This window comes from Onychomys torridus, chromosome 5 (genome assembly GCF_903995425.1).
Source record: "Onychomys torridus chromosome 5, mOncTor1.1, whole genome shotgun sequence".
Taxonomy (NCBI): domain Eukaryota; kingdom Metazoa; phylum Chordata; class Mammalia; order Rodentia; family Cricetidae; genus Onychomys; species Onychomys torridus.
Window position 1 is genome coordinate 81,731,005 of NC_050447.1, and position 16,108 is coordinate 81,747,112.

A 16,108-nucleotide genomic window follows, 5' to 3' on the forward strand; every position below is an offset into this window, starting at 1 on the left:
GGCCACGGACATCCACATGACCTTCAGTGGCAGCACAGAACCTGTACCTCAACATGGTCTCAGGGCTGATCCAGAGAAGGAACCATCCTCCATTGGGGACACCCTGTCGTTGCTCAGAGGCAGGGAGATCATGCAGATGGACTGTGTTCAGGGGTAGAGCCTGTATGAGCTCTGGGCTGCTACACATCACACTGCCACCCATACTTGTCAGCGACATGCTCTCCTGTCCACCACAGCCTTAAACACACACCTTACCACCATCACGCCCGTCTCTAGTTCCCACTCTCTCCCCAACACACTCGCTGCTCTGTTCCCCCATCTTCCCCACTTTCTACTGAATATTTGGTCATGGCAGTGGCATTGCAAACTGCAGTTTATTTATTTTTTGTCCAAACTACTTTTACATAAAAATATTCATTGCAATTAGTCATCTGGTTCAAGGTTTCTGGTTTCTGAGGCACCGTAAATACTGGACCATCACCACGACTTGTCTCAGGTATCCTGCTGTTGCCCAGAGTCAGGGTGGCCAGAGACATGTAATTTTAAATAAATCTTTTTAAAAAGCAGCAGATAATGTGAAGTCATACAAATTGTATGTGCATGTAGAAAAGGGATGTTTTTCTACTGCTGACATTGTTGGAATAGACAGCATCCTGTACCTGCCTAGTTAGACACATATGTAAAAATTCTCTTAGATGTGTATCTCAGCATAAATTGATGGGTGATAATGTATCTGCCTCTTGAACACTAGTAGAAACAACTAAATTGCTCTATAAAGTAGTATTATCAACTTACATCCCTGCCAGCGTGAGTATTTAACTCTGGTACTCCAAAGGCTAAGGCAAGAACATCCCAGTTCAAGGCCATCCTGGACGACACAGGAAACTCCTCATTTTTCCTTATCCTACAACACTAAGTGGAATTGAACTTTAAATTTTCAGCCTAGGGCCATCAAGATGGCTCAGTGGGTAAAGGTTCTTACCACAGAAGTCTGGTGGCCTGAGCTCCAGAACCCACTTAAAGGTGGAAGCAGAGAGCTGATTCCAAAGATAATCCCGCTTCCAGACTCTCACTATGTAACTCTTGTTGGACTGAAACCTATTAAGTAGACCAGGATGACCTTGAACAAATAGAGATCTGCCAGCCTGTACCTCCCAAGTGCCACCATGCCAGGCATAAACAGGCACAAAGTTGTCCTCTGACCTCAATGTGTATACAATGGCACATGCAACCCTAGGAGAGAGTATGGTGTGTGTGTGTGTGTGTGTGTGTGTGTGTGTGTGTGTGTGTGTGTGTTCTTTTAAAATGTTCCTCTGATATGTGAATGTATGTCCCTACAATAAACTCTACTTGGTAATATCTAGACTGATTTCAAATAGGATTTTCTATCATTTTCTTTATCATATTGGAATATACAATTTTAACATAAATGCATTATTAATCTCATAAGATCAGAAAAGCTTTTATTCTCTGTGACTTTTTTCTAGAAATCTATGCCTTAGATTTTTTTGAGGCAAGAGATATTATATATATTATATATGTGTGTGTGTGTGTGTGTGTGTGTGTGTGTGTGTGTATTTCATATGTATATATTAAAACTGTGATCCTCCTGCCTCAGCCTCCAGAGTACTATTAAAGGCATACACTATCACACCCAGATTCCTAACTTGAAATTCAATAACACTTGTCTAAAAATCAGAATTGTAGTTGGTGGTTGTTTGAGCCATGCCCTGAAACATCACCCTTAGTGAGATAGCAGGTAACCTGCCCGTTACCTTGAGGTACATAACCCTGGGGCGTGCCTGATGAGGAATGCACATACACAATCTTTCTTCAATACCTCATGGTTTGGGATGCTGGAATGGACCAGGACAGAGCATGCCAGAGAACATCATTGGACCATGCCTCGCCCTTCCAAGATCCTGCGACAAATTCCTTTATTCTGTCTTGTGAGTTAACCCCCAAATAAATTCCTTTGCTCATTAAATAGACTCTGTGGATTGCTAGCAATATAATTCCAATACAGAATGAGCATAGTGTTATTATTTTATAATTAATTTTCATAAATGTCTATTACTGTTCAGATTTTCTCTTCCCCCTTTGAGTCTAATTGGACATTTTCTACATAATTGCTAACTTGCCTATGTCTTGACCTTGACTGGCACAAAGTTACTACCGTGTGAGACTTCCTGGGAATGGAGTATGCCGTGTGCTCAGCACACAGGTTTGGAAAGGATGCTCTTGTAGTGAGAGTCCCAGAAGGAAGCAGAAGAAACCAATACTGGGCAGAGGCACAGAATGAGCCGCTATGCTGGCCAAATGACGGTGCTATCTGTCTCCACAGGGGCTCAGGTGTGACACTGGCCCTTTGGGGTTGTCCTGAGTCAGCCACGGGCTGCATCTGCCGTGGACACTGGTGAGGCAGCTCCTGTGGTTCAGGAAAGCCCGGAAGGCTCTGATCTAAAGCGTATGGCCAGCACTCTGGAATGTGACTCTCTCAATGAGGCAGATGAGTGGTGCCACCGTGCTCCCCACAGAAGGTACGCTCTTTCAGCTGTTCAATTCAGAGTCCAAGGCAACAGCTCCTCTGAGATTTGGGGACTTTCCCCTGGGATAGTTTAAAAGAAGGAGGTTCACAAACCAAGGCCACAGCAGCTGGCCTTGGACCTGCAATCTGCCTCACCATCCCCCTCGTCCACCACCTGCTCTGGATTCTTCCACACCCTCATCTAATCCATATGCTAGCCTCCCCAGGCCAGGGTTAGCACTTTACTTCCTTAGCTACTAAGTGACAGAAGCATTTCATCCTGCAAGAGACCGTGCCCATTTGTACTGCCACCAAGGTGACTCCACTTCCCAATACAAAGAGCCTCCATAGCCTGGAAGATGAAGCTCCTAGACCATGCCAGTTAGGCTTGCAGATCCTAAGATTGTGGAAAACACTGTTTCACTTGGCAAGACTTGGGGATGATGGAGGCAGTACTCTTAGTCACCAGGCCCGGGGGTTCGTCCTTACGTGCATAGCTCTGGGTAGATCTGGGTCACACCTAACTTACAAGTGTGACCCAGATGATGGGCTGCTCATCCTTCTACGGCACCATGTACAGGGGCACTTCAGCTAAGCTTTAACAGTGGGTCCCAACACTCACCAGCAGAGGTAGGGGACACAGTACCTGACTCTGCTGCCAGCCAAGGGAATATCTGGTTGTGTAAATTACTGATTTAGTCCAGCAAATTGGATGAGTTAGTTATATAGTACTGCATAACAAGTTAGTCCCAGACTTACTGGGGTCAAGTGGCATTTGTAACTCCATAGTTTCTGTGGATCAGGAATCCAGCCCAGGCTTCATAGAGTCCTATAACTCAGGACCTGTCACAAAGCAGAGCCCGCCTTCATCTCCCAGCCAAGGCACTGGGTGTTTCCCCAATGCTCTGCGTGCTCGTGCTCTCCGCGGATCCCACATGGTTTCCAGGTTGGCAGTCAGAAATGCAAATTCTTCCTGACTCTGAGGGACCTGGGGAACATTCCTCCTATTCTTTGCCTAAGTTCCCCCACCTCAGGCTCAGGATAGAGTTGAGAGGAGCCCCTGCAGGCCCCAGCCTCTACATAGCTCTCTCCTCTTGGTGCTCAGCGCTGTGGCTTCTGGCTGTGTTCTCATCACTAGACTCAATTCTACTTCCCTAGCCTACTGGCTCTGTTGGCTTCCATGCAGAGAGTCAGAAGCCATTCCACACACCATGCTCAGGCCATGGCGGAGCCCATTCCACCAGCGTCCCTCCCTCGGATTCCCAACTGGTGCTGATGCTTACAATCAGTTTCCCATACTATCCATCACAGCTACAGGCAGAATCTCTTGTGTCTTCTTTTTTTTTTTTTTTTTTTTGGAGCTGAGGATCGAACCCAGGGCCTTGTGCTTGCTACTCTTTTGTCTTCTTTAGTGTCCTGGTGCCAGACTTTGCCAGCTACCTGTCTAGTGTGCCAGTTGTGATGTATCTCATGATCTTTGAACCTGGAGCTCCCTGGTTACAGATAGTTTAGCCAGCTTGCCCAAGTATCTCGTCACTGCCTCTTGAGTGTGGGGTTACAGATGGTCGTCACCATGCATGCTGAGCCGTTTGCATGGCTCTGGGGAATCTGAACTTGGGCCTTCATACTTGTGTGGCAGAAGCTTTATCCACTGACCCATCCCACCCCCCATCCCCAATCATCTTCCTTTCTAGGAGGTTGCCCATGGAGAGGGGAAATAGACCAATTTAGAGTCTGGCTAAATCATGGTGCGTGGTCTCAGGGCACCAAACAGCACTTTCCATGAATTTATCCTCATAAATGTGTCTATCTTTCTGAGATGATACTTTTGTGCTGTTCATAATTTTCATTTTTCTGCATACATGCCTGGGGAAGTAGTCCTGGTCAGGAAGTGTGGTTCTTATGCACTTTTAATACCGTGACACTGTTTAATACCTTGGCTGTACTATATTTAACTGTATGGGTATCCCCTTGAGAGAGCTGAAGCCCACAGCACTTTTTTTTTTCCATTTTTCTTTATTAAGAAAATTTCTACTCACTCCACATAACCCACAGACCCCCCCTCCTCCCTCCTCCCAGCCCTCTTTCCCAAGCCACCCTGCATCCCCACATCCCCCAAGTCAAGGTCTCCCATGGGGAGTCAGCAGAGCCCGGTACACTGAGCCTAGGCAGGTCCAAGCCCCTTCCCACTGCACCAAGGCTGTACAAGGTGTCACACCGGGTTCCAGAAGCCTGCCCATAGACCAGGGATAGATCCTGATCCCCCTGCCTGTGTCTCTGTGTGTCTATCTCTGTGTGTGTAGACATTCACAGTGTAGATAGTGATCAGAGTACCCCTTGACGCTTCTCTCCTCCCACTGTATGGGTCCTGCTCAGACTCAGGTCAATGTGCTCGGCAGCAAGCACCTTTTCCAGCAGAGCCATCTCACCAGCCAGGGCAACCACTTCTTTTAGCTCACACAAAAGCCTGCTGCTGCTGCAGCTTAAGTGTCATGATGCTTTCCTCTGACTGCCTTACTTGCCCAGTTCGAAGCTTATCTCAGACGGTTAGTGACAGACATAAAGAACTATGCACATCTCTGACTAGATAGATCAATAATCATTTAAATACAGCCTGGCATGGTTGCAAATGCCTTTAATCCCAGCACTTGGAAGGTAGAGGCAGGCAGATCTCTAGCATGCACAATGCACGTGGCTCAATTTTAATACTTTTGGTAAAAATGAATTTTTACTTAGAGTTTTAAATAAAAACAAAAAAAATGACTTGATAGGTCAGTCATTATAGACTTACTTATGCCAATATATGAAAGTTCCTTATTTCTTTATTCTTATTTTTAAAAAAGTTTTTTCCATTTTACATACCAATCCCAGTTCCCCCTCCCTTCCCTTTTCCCGCCCCCCTCCCCTCATCTCACCCCATCCACTCCTCAGAGAGGGCAAGTCCTCCCTTGGGGAGGGGTCAACAAAGTCTGGCACACTAAGTTGAGGCAGGACCAACAACTCCCCCCCCCCCATCCCACCCCCCCCCCCCCCCACCCTCCCGGTCAAGGCTGAGGAAAGTATCCCACCCCAGGGAATGGGCTCCAGAAGCCATTTCATGTACCTGGGATAAGAAGCCCTGGTCCCACCGCCAGGGGCACACCAAACAGATCTAGCCACATAACTGTCATCCACATTCAGAGGGCCCAGTTCAGTCCCATGCATGTTTCCCAGCTGACAGTCCATAGTCCATGAGCTTGGGTCAGCTGTCTCTGTGGTTTTCCCCATCATGATCTTGAGGTTTAGCAAATTTACGAGTTGTGCAATTACCAAAATCCAGATTCTGGACATTTCTATCACTTCAGTAACATTCGTACCCACTTCCAGTTAGCTAAGACTTTGATTTAATTTTAATTATTTTGAGAGGAGGGTTGAGACAGTGTCTCACTATATAACCTGGAACTCACTATGTAGACCAGGCTTGTCTGGAAATTACTATGTAGGTGCCCTCAAAATCACAGAAATCCACCTGCCTCTGTCTCCTGAGTGCAGGGATTAAAAGGTGTGCACTACCAAACCTGGCTTTTATTTATGTGTGGGGGAGTTGGTAAGTGAATAACATGTGTGTAGGTGCCTGCAGAGGGCAGTAGAGGCCACTGGAGCCCATGTAGCTGGTGAGATGGGGGTTGTGAGCCACCTGATGTAGGTGGGTGCTGGGAATTGAACTTTGTCCTCTGGAAGAGCAGAAAGTGCTCTTAACCACTGAGCCGTTTCTCTGTCCCCCTTAATATTTTGATTTGTATGATACATTTTACAGCTAAGAAATCTAAATGTTAATTTTTTTATATAAATATAAACCTTTTCAAATCCCAATCTTGTCACAGGTATTTTTTATGAATATTTTGGGGCTAGCAAGATGACTCCGTGCATAAGGGTTTCTGGTGCCCAGCCTGAAGACCCTAGTTCTGCCTTTACCCACTGGACCATCTTGCCTGCCCCAGTAAAATTTTCAAACAACTAGTGGACGTGGTAATGTCATCTAACAGGTGATCGCGTCCTTCTGTATTTTAGCTCTTCTGAGAACATTTAAAATAATGTCAGGCTGTGGGAGGCTAACTCTTCTTATAAACTCTCTGAGCCAGCCCCTTCTCTTGCCAGGGTATTGTCACTCAAGCTCAGATCTGCTGTAGTTGAAAAGGGCTAGGGAAATTTGTCAGTCACAGTTCGAGGATATTTCTGAGTAATTGTGAATGGAAGAACCTCTCTGCACAAAGGAAAATCTATATGTATACAAACCTCAACCTAAGTCCAAGTAGTGACTTGTCTACAAAGTTGTCTCAACCTAGTGCCTTTCTTCTCTGAAATCCTGGTTAAATTTAAAGACACTCCTCAGAATCAGAAAAATGGATGGATGATGATGACGACAATATTGTGAAGCATTTTGGAAGTTAGTCCTTGGATTAATGACTCAATTACTGAGAATCTGGAGCAACACAGATGTTAGGAAAGTCTGATGAGGTGTAATTTATAGTAACTCTTCTTTGAAAATTGACAGTCTATTGTCTACAGTATCAGTAAATGCCAAAGCCATAGCAGAGGAAACAAAGGTTCAGATGGGTTAGACGTCCAGGCCAGAGTGGCAGAGGAAGTTAACCAGGAAACTAAGAGTGCACCCCAGGGTCCCTGGCCTGGACCACAGCCTTCGGTGAAACAGCCTTTGTTACTCTGCCTCTTCTTACAGCATCGGCAGCTGAGGCTTTGCTGGCTGTTCCCGTAGTTAGTCATCTTTATACAAGATATGTTAGAAGATAACCAGATGCAGTGGCCTGTGCCCATGCCAAGCTGCTGGGGATGGTGGTGGGAGCTAAGGCAGGAAGATACTTTGAGTGTATTTATAGCAAATTAATATTAGCATCGCTAGGCTTTTCCTGTTACTTTCACATGTTATATCAAAGCTCACCACACTTGAGAGGTTTGAAGGCATGCTGCCTAATGGTCATGACTGTCACTTACTGAGTCATCAAAGGCCACCAGAGCGTTCATCAGGTAGTTTATTGCTTTTTCTTCATTTGTTATAAAACGCAGAACTCAGCAACTTCTAGGCAACCGAGTACAGTATAGTAACTGTCAAAATATACCATTGCACTCCCACAGGGTGTGGTACTAAGAATCATCACTAACATCTAGGGACAGAATGTGCTCCTCAGACACCCACCCCCCAGACACCAACTTCTGATAGCAGATAAAAAACTAAAAAGCTAGGACTCAGCAGGTAGCCGCCCCCCCCCCCATATCCAGTGCAACACCAGGCCTGACCACCTAAGCTTCTTCCCAGGACTCACAAGCGTTGTCCTGTGACATCCACGTGTCCTATGGCATGCTTGTCTACACAAATACATGCACAAACTACATGAATAACGTGTTGAAAGGACTGAAGAGCCATCCTTGGTCATGAGTGACAGATGCATAAACATGCGGACCTTTATGCCCAATTTTCCAATATGTTCTAGCCACCTAGAGCAATCAGAAAAAAAATTATCTAATCAGAAAAAAATAGCTAAAGCAACCTCTCTAACTTCACCAAGAAAGTACCCCCTTTAAAGACATGTATATATATATATATATATATATATATATATATATGTATATATGTATGTATATATATGTATGTATATATGTATATATATATACATATATATGGCTTGGAAGCAACTTATAAGGTGCCTACATCCCCTAGCTCCTTCTACTTCCAAGCTGCTGTGTACCTGTGTGCCTTGGGGGGACAGCCTGTAGTTACAGCATTTCCTTGTTGAATCTTGTCCAGTATCCCCTCTCTCATGTGATCTCGCCTAGATTCATCCATTACTATGAGAATAGCTCACTAAACAAGACTGGAGAAAACTGCTTGACCCTTTCTGCCCTCATAGGACCATGGCATACACTTGGAGAGTGTGGAAAATGTTGCTCATCGCTTGTTTCCTGGTATCCACTGGAAGTTTTATTTCTTGAGGTGTTCTATCCCAACCAGCCTTTTAAGAACCAAGTAACACAACCCAGAGGGGCTAGGCCTGTGAATTCCCAGTGGTGTGAACAGCAGTGGAGAATAAGGAGGGGTAGGGTGACTGAGCCCTGGCTCCATACACAGCTCCCTCCATGGGGACCCCTCCCTCCCACTAGTTGGAGTGGATAGTGAGGCCCTGACAAGAGCATTACAACTCCCAATCAGCTTCAAGTATCTCTTGCTGTCTCAGCCTCCCTCCTCCATCCAGACCAGCCTCTCTCTCACACTCACCTGTATCACACTCACAGCCAGCAGCATCTCCTCTTAGTGGACACCGTCCTTTTATACTGAGTATCACAACTGACACTGTAACCATCAGGGACAGCCATGACACTGAGGAACTGAGGTACAGGCTGTGGGCAGGTGCCCTGCTCATAGATAACCTTGCTCAGCTCAGTCTCCCCTCCCCTCTGCCTCTCTCTCTGCCTCTCTCTCTCTCTCTCTCTCTCTCTCTCTCTCTCTCTCTCTCTCTCTCTCTCTCTCTCTCTCTCTCTCTCTCTGTGTGTGTGTGTGTGTGTGTGTGTGTTGCGCTCCCAAGGATGCATGTGTGTGAAGGTAATGTAATACCTACAGGATCTTCAGGAACCCAACTTTAATCAGAAAGCTGTTGTTGCTCTCCTATGACCACCGGAGTCATGCAGCTTTTCATCCAAGTGTCTGAGGCCCTGGGAGCCGTCCATACCACTGCCTGCCTCAGAGCTGGTACTCCTTCCTGAGCTTACTGCTTCATCGGCATCAGCCATGGACATCTTCTAGACTGGACACTGCCACACAAGCTCAGCAGCATCTCATACTCCAGAGACACTAGCAGGAGCCTTGCAGGCAACCTCCAAGCCCAAGGCTAGGCAGAAATAGCAAAGCAACTCAGAGCACAAGAAGACAGCCTTGTACCACAGCCACCTGCCTCATGGCACCCCACCCATCACTTTAGGGCTTGTAGACTAACGTTTCCATGAGAATAGGGATTAGTGGCGGGAACATATACATTAGGTAAACAGGGGCTGTCACACTTGGTGCAGTCTTAAGAGCTCAGTTAGTGCCACACAGGGGCATAACATCTATGACAGCGGAGAGTTGGGGAAAGACCAACTCTGGATGCCATAATTCAGTGTTCTCTAACATTAGCATGACTCACAAATAACATAGAATGGACTACAAATATCCAGATCTCTTGAACCAAAAATCTGGATATATGGAATGCAAAGCAGAATAAGCACAGGGACACATTCAAGTTATCCTGTAACATTTTTTACCAGAAGCCTCCTTACCTATGGGCACAGACCCTTCTGAGTATGTCAGTACTATACTTCAAAAGGTGGGGATTTAAATCCCATTTCTCGGGGTGGGGTCATAGTTAAAGAGTAATGTACTTACTAGCCTAGGATGCACAAGGCACTTATTTGATTCTCTAGCACCACAAAATGAAGCAAATGAACAAAGAAACAAAAAACCTTCTATGCGCCAGGTGGTGGTGGTGGTGGCGGCGGCGGGGCGGCGCACGTCTGTAATCCCAGCACTCAGGAGGCAGAGCCAGGCGGATCTCTGTGAGTTCGAGGCCAGCCTGGGCTACAGAGTGAGTTCCAGGAAAGGCGCAAAGCTACACAGGGAAACCCTGTCTTGAAGAAAAAAACAAAACAAAACCTTCTATCCCTAATCTCAGCACACAGGAGGCTGCTATGGAAGAGAATGAATCCAGGGCCTTGTACACAGCTAGGTACATGCTCTACACTGAGCTCTCAGCCTCTAATTTTTAAAAATTATAGTTTTATCTGTGTGAGCGTATGTGTGAGCATGCATGACACAGTACATGCATGGCAGTCAGAGGACAGCCCAGAGAAGCGGGTTCATTCCTTCTATCATGGGAATGAGAGCTAGGGTTTCAAATTCAGGTCATCAGGCTCGGAGGCAAGCCTTTACCTGCAGGGCCATCTTACTGGCCCTAACTATTCTTTAAGAAAGAAAAAATTCGCCGGGCACTTGTGGCACATGCCTTTAATCCCAGCACTCGGGAGGCAGAGCCAGGCGGATCTCTGTGAGTTCGTAGGCCAGCCTGGGCTACCAAGTGAGTTCCAGGAAAAGGCGCAAAGCTACACAGGGAAACCCTGTCTCAAAAAACCAAAAAAAAAAAAGAAAAGAAAAGAAAAAAATTCTCTTCATCTTCTTAAAAGTTCAGACCACCTTAGAAATAACCTGAGCTCATTTTGGTTGAGCAAGTACAATCAAGCCTAACAAAACATGGTTCATTTTCTCTGTCACTCATCATTTTCTGTCCCTGATAGAATTGTGTGTGTGAAGAACTTGGCCTTGAAGTCTCTTAAATCTCATAATTAAACTGCCACTCAGTAGTCCTAGGCAAAAGAATCTCTCAGTAATAAGTACTGTACTGAAAATGGTTTGTGGGGCAAAGAGGGTAGTTCAGTGGTTAGCATGTAGAGGGTTCTGAAAAAAATCTGTGCACTAAAAATATTTAAGCTCCTAGAATACTGGATGTGGTAACGTGCCAATAACCCCAGCACCCAGGAAGCTGAAGTGAAGAAGCATATGAGTTCAAGGCCAACTTAAGGTATCTAGCAAATACTAGGCCAGCCAGAGGCTAACAGCAAAGACCCTGTCTCAGAAAAAATCTTATGGGCTTATGCTCAGTGGTTAAGAGCACCGACTGCTCTTCCAGAGGTCCTGAGTTCAATTCCCAGCACCCACATGGTGGCTCACAACCATCTGTAATGAGATCTGGCACCCTCTCCTGTGTACATAATGAATAACTAACTAACTAACTAACTAACTAACTAACTAACTAAATAAATAAATAAATAAAATGTTTTTTAAAATCTTATATAATATGAAGAACATGCATGAGAAAATAGTTTATATTGAAGTCACAAAGTGTATAGATTAAAATATACTGTGGTTTGCAGGATTCATGGCTCCATAAGATTAATGATTACTTTTCTCCCCTGGTAACATGCACAGCACCTTCCAGCACTATGAAATCTAGCCAGTAGGAATGAAGACTTTGGGTCCATTTCAACTTGATTTCTCCATGATCCTTGACTAATAGTGTGTGATGTCTGCAGCAACAGGGTCTTACCATCAAGTTCTGGAGGGTAACCAAGAGAACCAGCAATAGCCAATAAAGTTTAGGGATCTATGAGATCTCACTGGCCCATAACTCCAAAAGAAACAACTTATTACTGGCACTAGCCTTCTTATTTATTGTCTGGCAAGAGCAGGCCCACTGGTGCAATAGTCACAGGAATGCCATGGGAGGAACCAACCATTTTGTACTTAGAGCTAAGACCTGCTCCTATGACAGAACCTAACACCTGGGACTGTTACTCTGGCCAGGAACCTGGGGCAAGAAAGACCACGGGTCATAGAGAAGAACCTATTACTATTACTCTGCTAAACGGTCACAGTGTTAAACCAAATTCTAGTGACTTGTCATTATACTCATAAATTAGTACATCTCAACACTCATCAGAGAAGCTTCTTTTTGCAGTAGATGGAGATGTACACAGACACCCACAATTGGTCAAAGTACAGAGAATGAGACACTTCAGAGTACTCGGCCCTAAAGGGGACATATATATCACATCCTGTCATCCCAGGGGCTCAGGGAAAGAGGGGGCAGAAATATTTTAAAAGCCAGAGGTAGTGGTAGATAACTTATAAAGACATTGTGTTTTCTCGACACAGAAGGCAAGTTGCACATATGAACTCATAATAGTTGTGACTATATGCAAATGTCCTGCTCAAGTTAAACACAGGCAAAATTCCCGGAATGGAGAGGGGAGGTGGACAGAGTCTCACCCCTAGCTATTGTTAACCAGTAGCTGCTGGGATATGGAGTCAGTTTTCTTTAATGGTGTGGCTCCTAGTAGGTCAACCATGTTCCAATGGAAGGTCAAACACTCAAGAGTATATGGGGAAGCTGGAGATGCTGATCAGTGGTTAAGAGCACTGGATGCTCTTTCGGAGGACCTGGGTTCGATTTCTAGCACACACATGGCAGCTTGCAACCATCTGTAACTCCAGTTCTAGGGAATCTGATGCCCTCTTCTTGTCTCCAAAGTTACTGCATGCACACAGGTGAGCACAGACATATTCATGTGCAGGCAAAACACTCACATTTTGTAAAAATAAAGGTTAAAAATTCTCTTACAAAGAGTATATGGGTAACACAAACTGTAGTTGATAGTTTTTTTTTTTTTTTCAGCATACAAAATTGGGTGGGTAGAAAAAGGTGGAACTGAGAGGAATTAGGGGAGGGTGTAAATATAACCTAAATACATCGTATGAAAATCTCAAAATCTAATAAAAAACATCCCATATGATAAATACACACACATGCACACACCACTCATAATCTCATATGTGTCCTTTAGAATTGTTAGTTTTAATTATCAACAGAGTACCACTGAGGGATTATTTAGGTCCAGTTGGCCAATGGACATATCTGTTGGGGGGGAGGGTCTTGACTGCCTTAAGTGATAGAGGAAGACCTAGCTTGAAGGTAGGCAGCATAATCTCCTGGTTTGATCTCTGTGTCAGAGTAAAAAAAAGAACTGAGCATCAGACACACATGAGCTCAGTTTTCTCTGCTCTTGACTGGATGTGATGTGTTGGTCTGAAGTTCCAGCCATCTTGACTTCCCTGTGATGATGAACAGTAACTTGGAATTGTGAGCTAAAACAACTCTTTCTCTCAGGTTTTTGTCAGGTTACTTTATCACAGCAACAGAAATGAAATCGACACAGAAACCAATAGCCAGAATGTGGGCTTTGGGCCATGACAAACCCGACCCTGTGCCCTTTAAGCTGGAACCGTCAGAGAAGAGCAGAAGCACTGGACATGTTGGACTAGAAAAGCCACTAAGTTCTGGAAGAAGAGACCCATGGGCTATTCTTGTGGGAGCTTGGAAGACAGTGATGCTGAAGTTTCAGAGGGGAACAAGGGCTGGGCTTTGGACCATTCCTGTGATGTTTTAGACAAGAATCTAGCTTTATTCCATCTGCGTTCTGAAAACCTAGTGAAGTTGAATTTAAAGACTGCTGTGGATATCGCTCTGTACAAATAAAATGCTGTTTGGCCAGTGGCTAGGCAGGAAGTATAGGCGGGACAAGAGAGAAGAGGATTCTGGGAAGTAGAAGGCTGGAGAGAGACACCTCCAGCTGCTGCCATGAGAAGCAACATGTACAGACACTGGTAAGCCACACGCCATGTGGCAAAGTATAGATTAACAGAAATGGGTTAATTTAAGATAGAAGAAGTAGATAACAAGCAGCCTGCCATGGCCATACAGTTTATAAGCAATATAAGTTTCTGTGTGCTTTCTTGGTTGGGTCTGAGCGACAGTGGGACTGGCAGGTAAGAGAGATTTGTCCTGACTGTGGGCCAGGCAGGAAAACTCTAACTACAAAAGACAGTGGACTGGCTTGTTTGACAGAGGAAATTTTAGGGTGGGAGAGAATTCAGGCCAGTGCTGCAGAAACAGCTGTAATTGAGAGATCAGCACCACTGTAGAGAAATCCTGCTCACTGCACTAATAACATGCTTTCCTCAGGGTGAGCTCACAGAAGCTGACAGTTATGGTCCCAGGAGGCTCAGCTATATCCAAGGTGCCATCTACATCAAGTATGATACTGGTGTTCTCAGCGTGGGGCAAGCATAGTAGTCACATGCATTTAAATAGTAGCATAAATGCATTTTCTGTGCCCTCCCATTATTTGAGACTTTAGCATCATGAAGTACCAAATTAGATGACACAATCAGATGGTGTAATCTCACGATTCAGGATAAGTAATCTGTACAGCCCACAATCCAGATTCTAAAACCTTTCAGATTTAAAAAACAAAAAGGCAGATAACAGTGGCATCTCTGGATTCTACATGACCCTGACATAAGTACAGGATATACAATGTTCATGGAAAGCTTCCAAATTACTGCTCACTGTGTTGGCTGAGAGACAACAGGCAGCATCTGATGGTTCTATAGTAGCAAAGGCTTGGTTTTAGGGAACCAATTAGATGAGCAAGAATACAAGTTCCCATGCGTCTCTGAGAGTCTGGCCCAAAGCCTCCCACAAGCTGTCTAATTTTATGAATGGTCTTAAGCACTCATCTGTCCACAGAAGTCATTACTAGTTGCCTATTTACCACTCTTCCAGACACAATCTTGTCTCAAAAACAGACAAGACAGACAAAAATGGGGATGCTGGGAGTGCCTACCTTTTCCAGTCCTGCTGCCTGGAAGTTTGGCATCCACATTAGGATCAGGAGCCAGCAAGGAGGGGTGGTGTGGGGTAGATGTGGAGACTCCAGCCAAAATTAAGTGACTGAATTAAGCAAGTTGTGGGATCTCCTGCATGCTGGCTTGTTTTGTGAGGTAAGAATGTACCCTTGCCGGGCAGTGGTGGCACACGCCTTTAATCCCAGAACTCAGGAGGCAGAGCCAGGCGGATCTCTGTGAGTTCAAGGCCAGCCTGGGCTACAGAGCGAGTTCCAGGACAGGCTCCAAAGCTACACAGAGAAACCCTGTCTCGGGGGGGGGGGGGGGAAGAATGTACCCTTACTGTTTAGGCCATTGGCCTTGAGTGGGTGACTAGTCCCCATCCTCTGAAATAATGTGACATTTGATGGATTACACACATGCATTCATGCACAAACATTCATCTCCTGTTTTATAAATGAAACAAAATCTTATGGGAGTGCTAACTTTACCTGCTTGAATCTAGAAAACCAGCTTGAAAGGAGATGCAAGTTCTGCACTCCATCTGGAATCTCTACTCCCATCTCCCCAGATTGAAATCAATCTTCTATACAAAGCCTCCTATTTAATTCCAGACTGCTTCTCTATCTCTAAACACAGCACTGGCTGCCTCATACTTCCACACCTTGTCTCCCAATTCCTGCATCTTTCTTTCCATGTTTACCACTCAGAGTAGACAATTGCACTACAGTCCCTAGACAAGGAAGTATGATTTACTTTTACTTGACCTGAAACCTGGGGTTTTCCTTTCCCATTTTCTTCATGTATTGTTTCCTCAACTTACTGTAGAAGAAATGACAGATAGAGATAGAAGAAATTTAGAACTGAGGTACCGCAGGAAAGGTAATTTAAAATAAAGCCTAAATCTGCACTTCCTACCATGAAGGTTAGAATTTTTTTAAAGATTTTATTTATTTTTTAAGTGTATGAATGGTTTGCTTGCATGTAATGCATGTGTGACACATGCATGCCTGATGTCCACAGGGGTCAGAAGATGGCATAAGATCCTCTGCAGCTGGTGTTATAAACAGTTTTGAGCACTGTGTACTGGGAACCAAGCACAGATCCTCTGAAAGGGCAGCAAGTATTCTTAACTGCTGAGCCATCTCTCTAGTCCACACGTGGTTAGTTTGCCAACCTGACACAATCTAGAATCACCTGGGGAGAGAGTCATAATGAAGTCTTGTCTGGTTCAGGTTGGCCTGTGAGCATGCCTGTGGGAGATTGCCTTGATTGTATTGATGGATACACTGCAGACAGCACCATTCACTGAG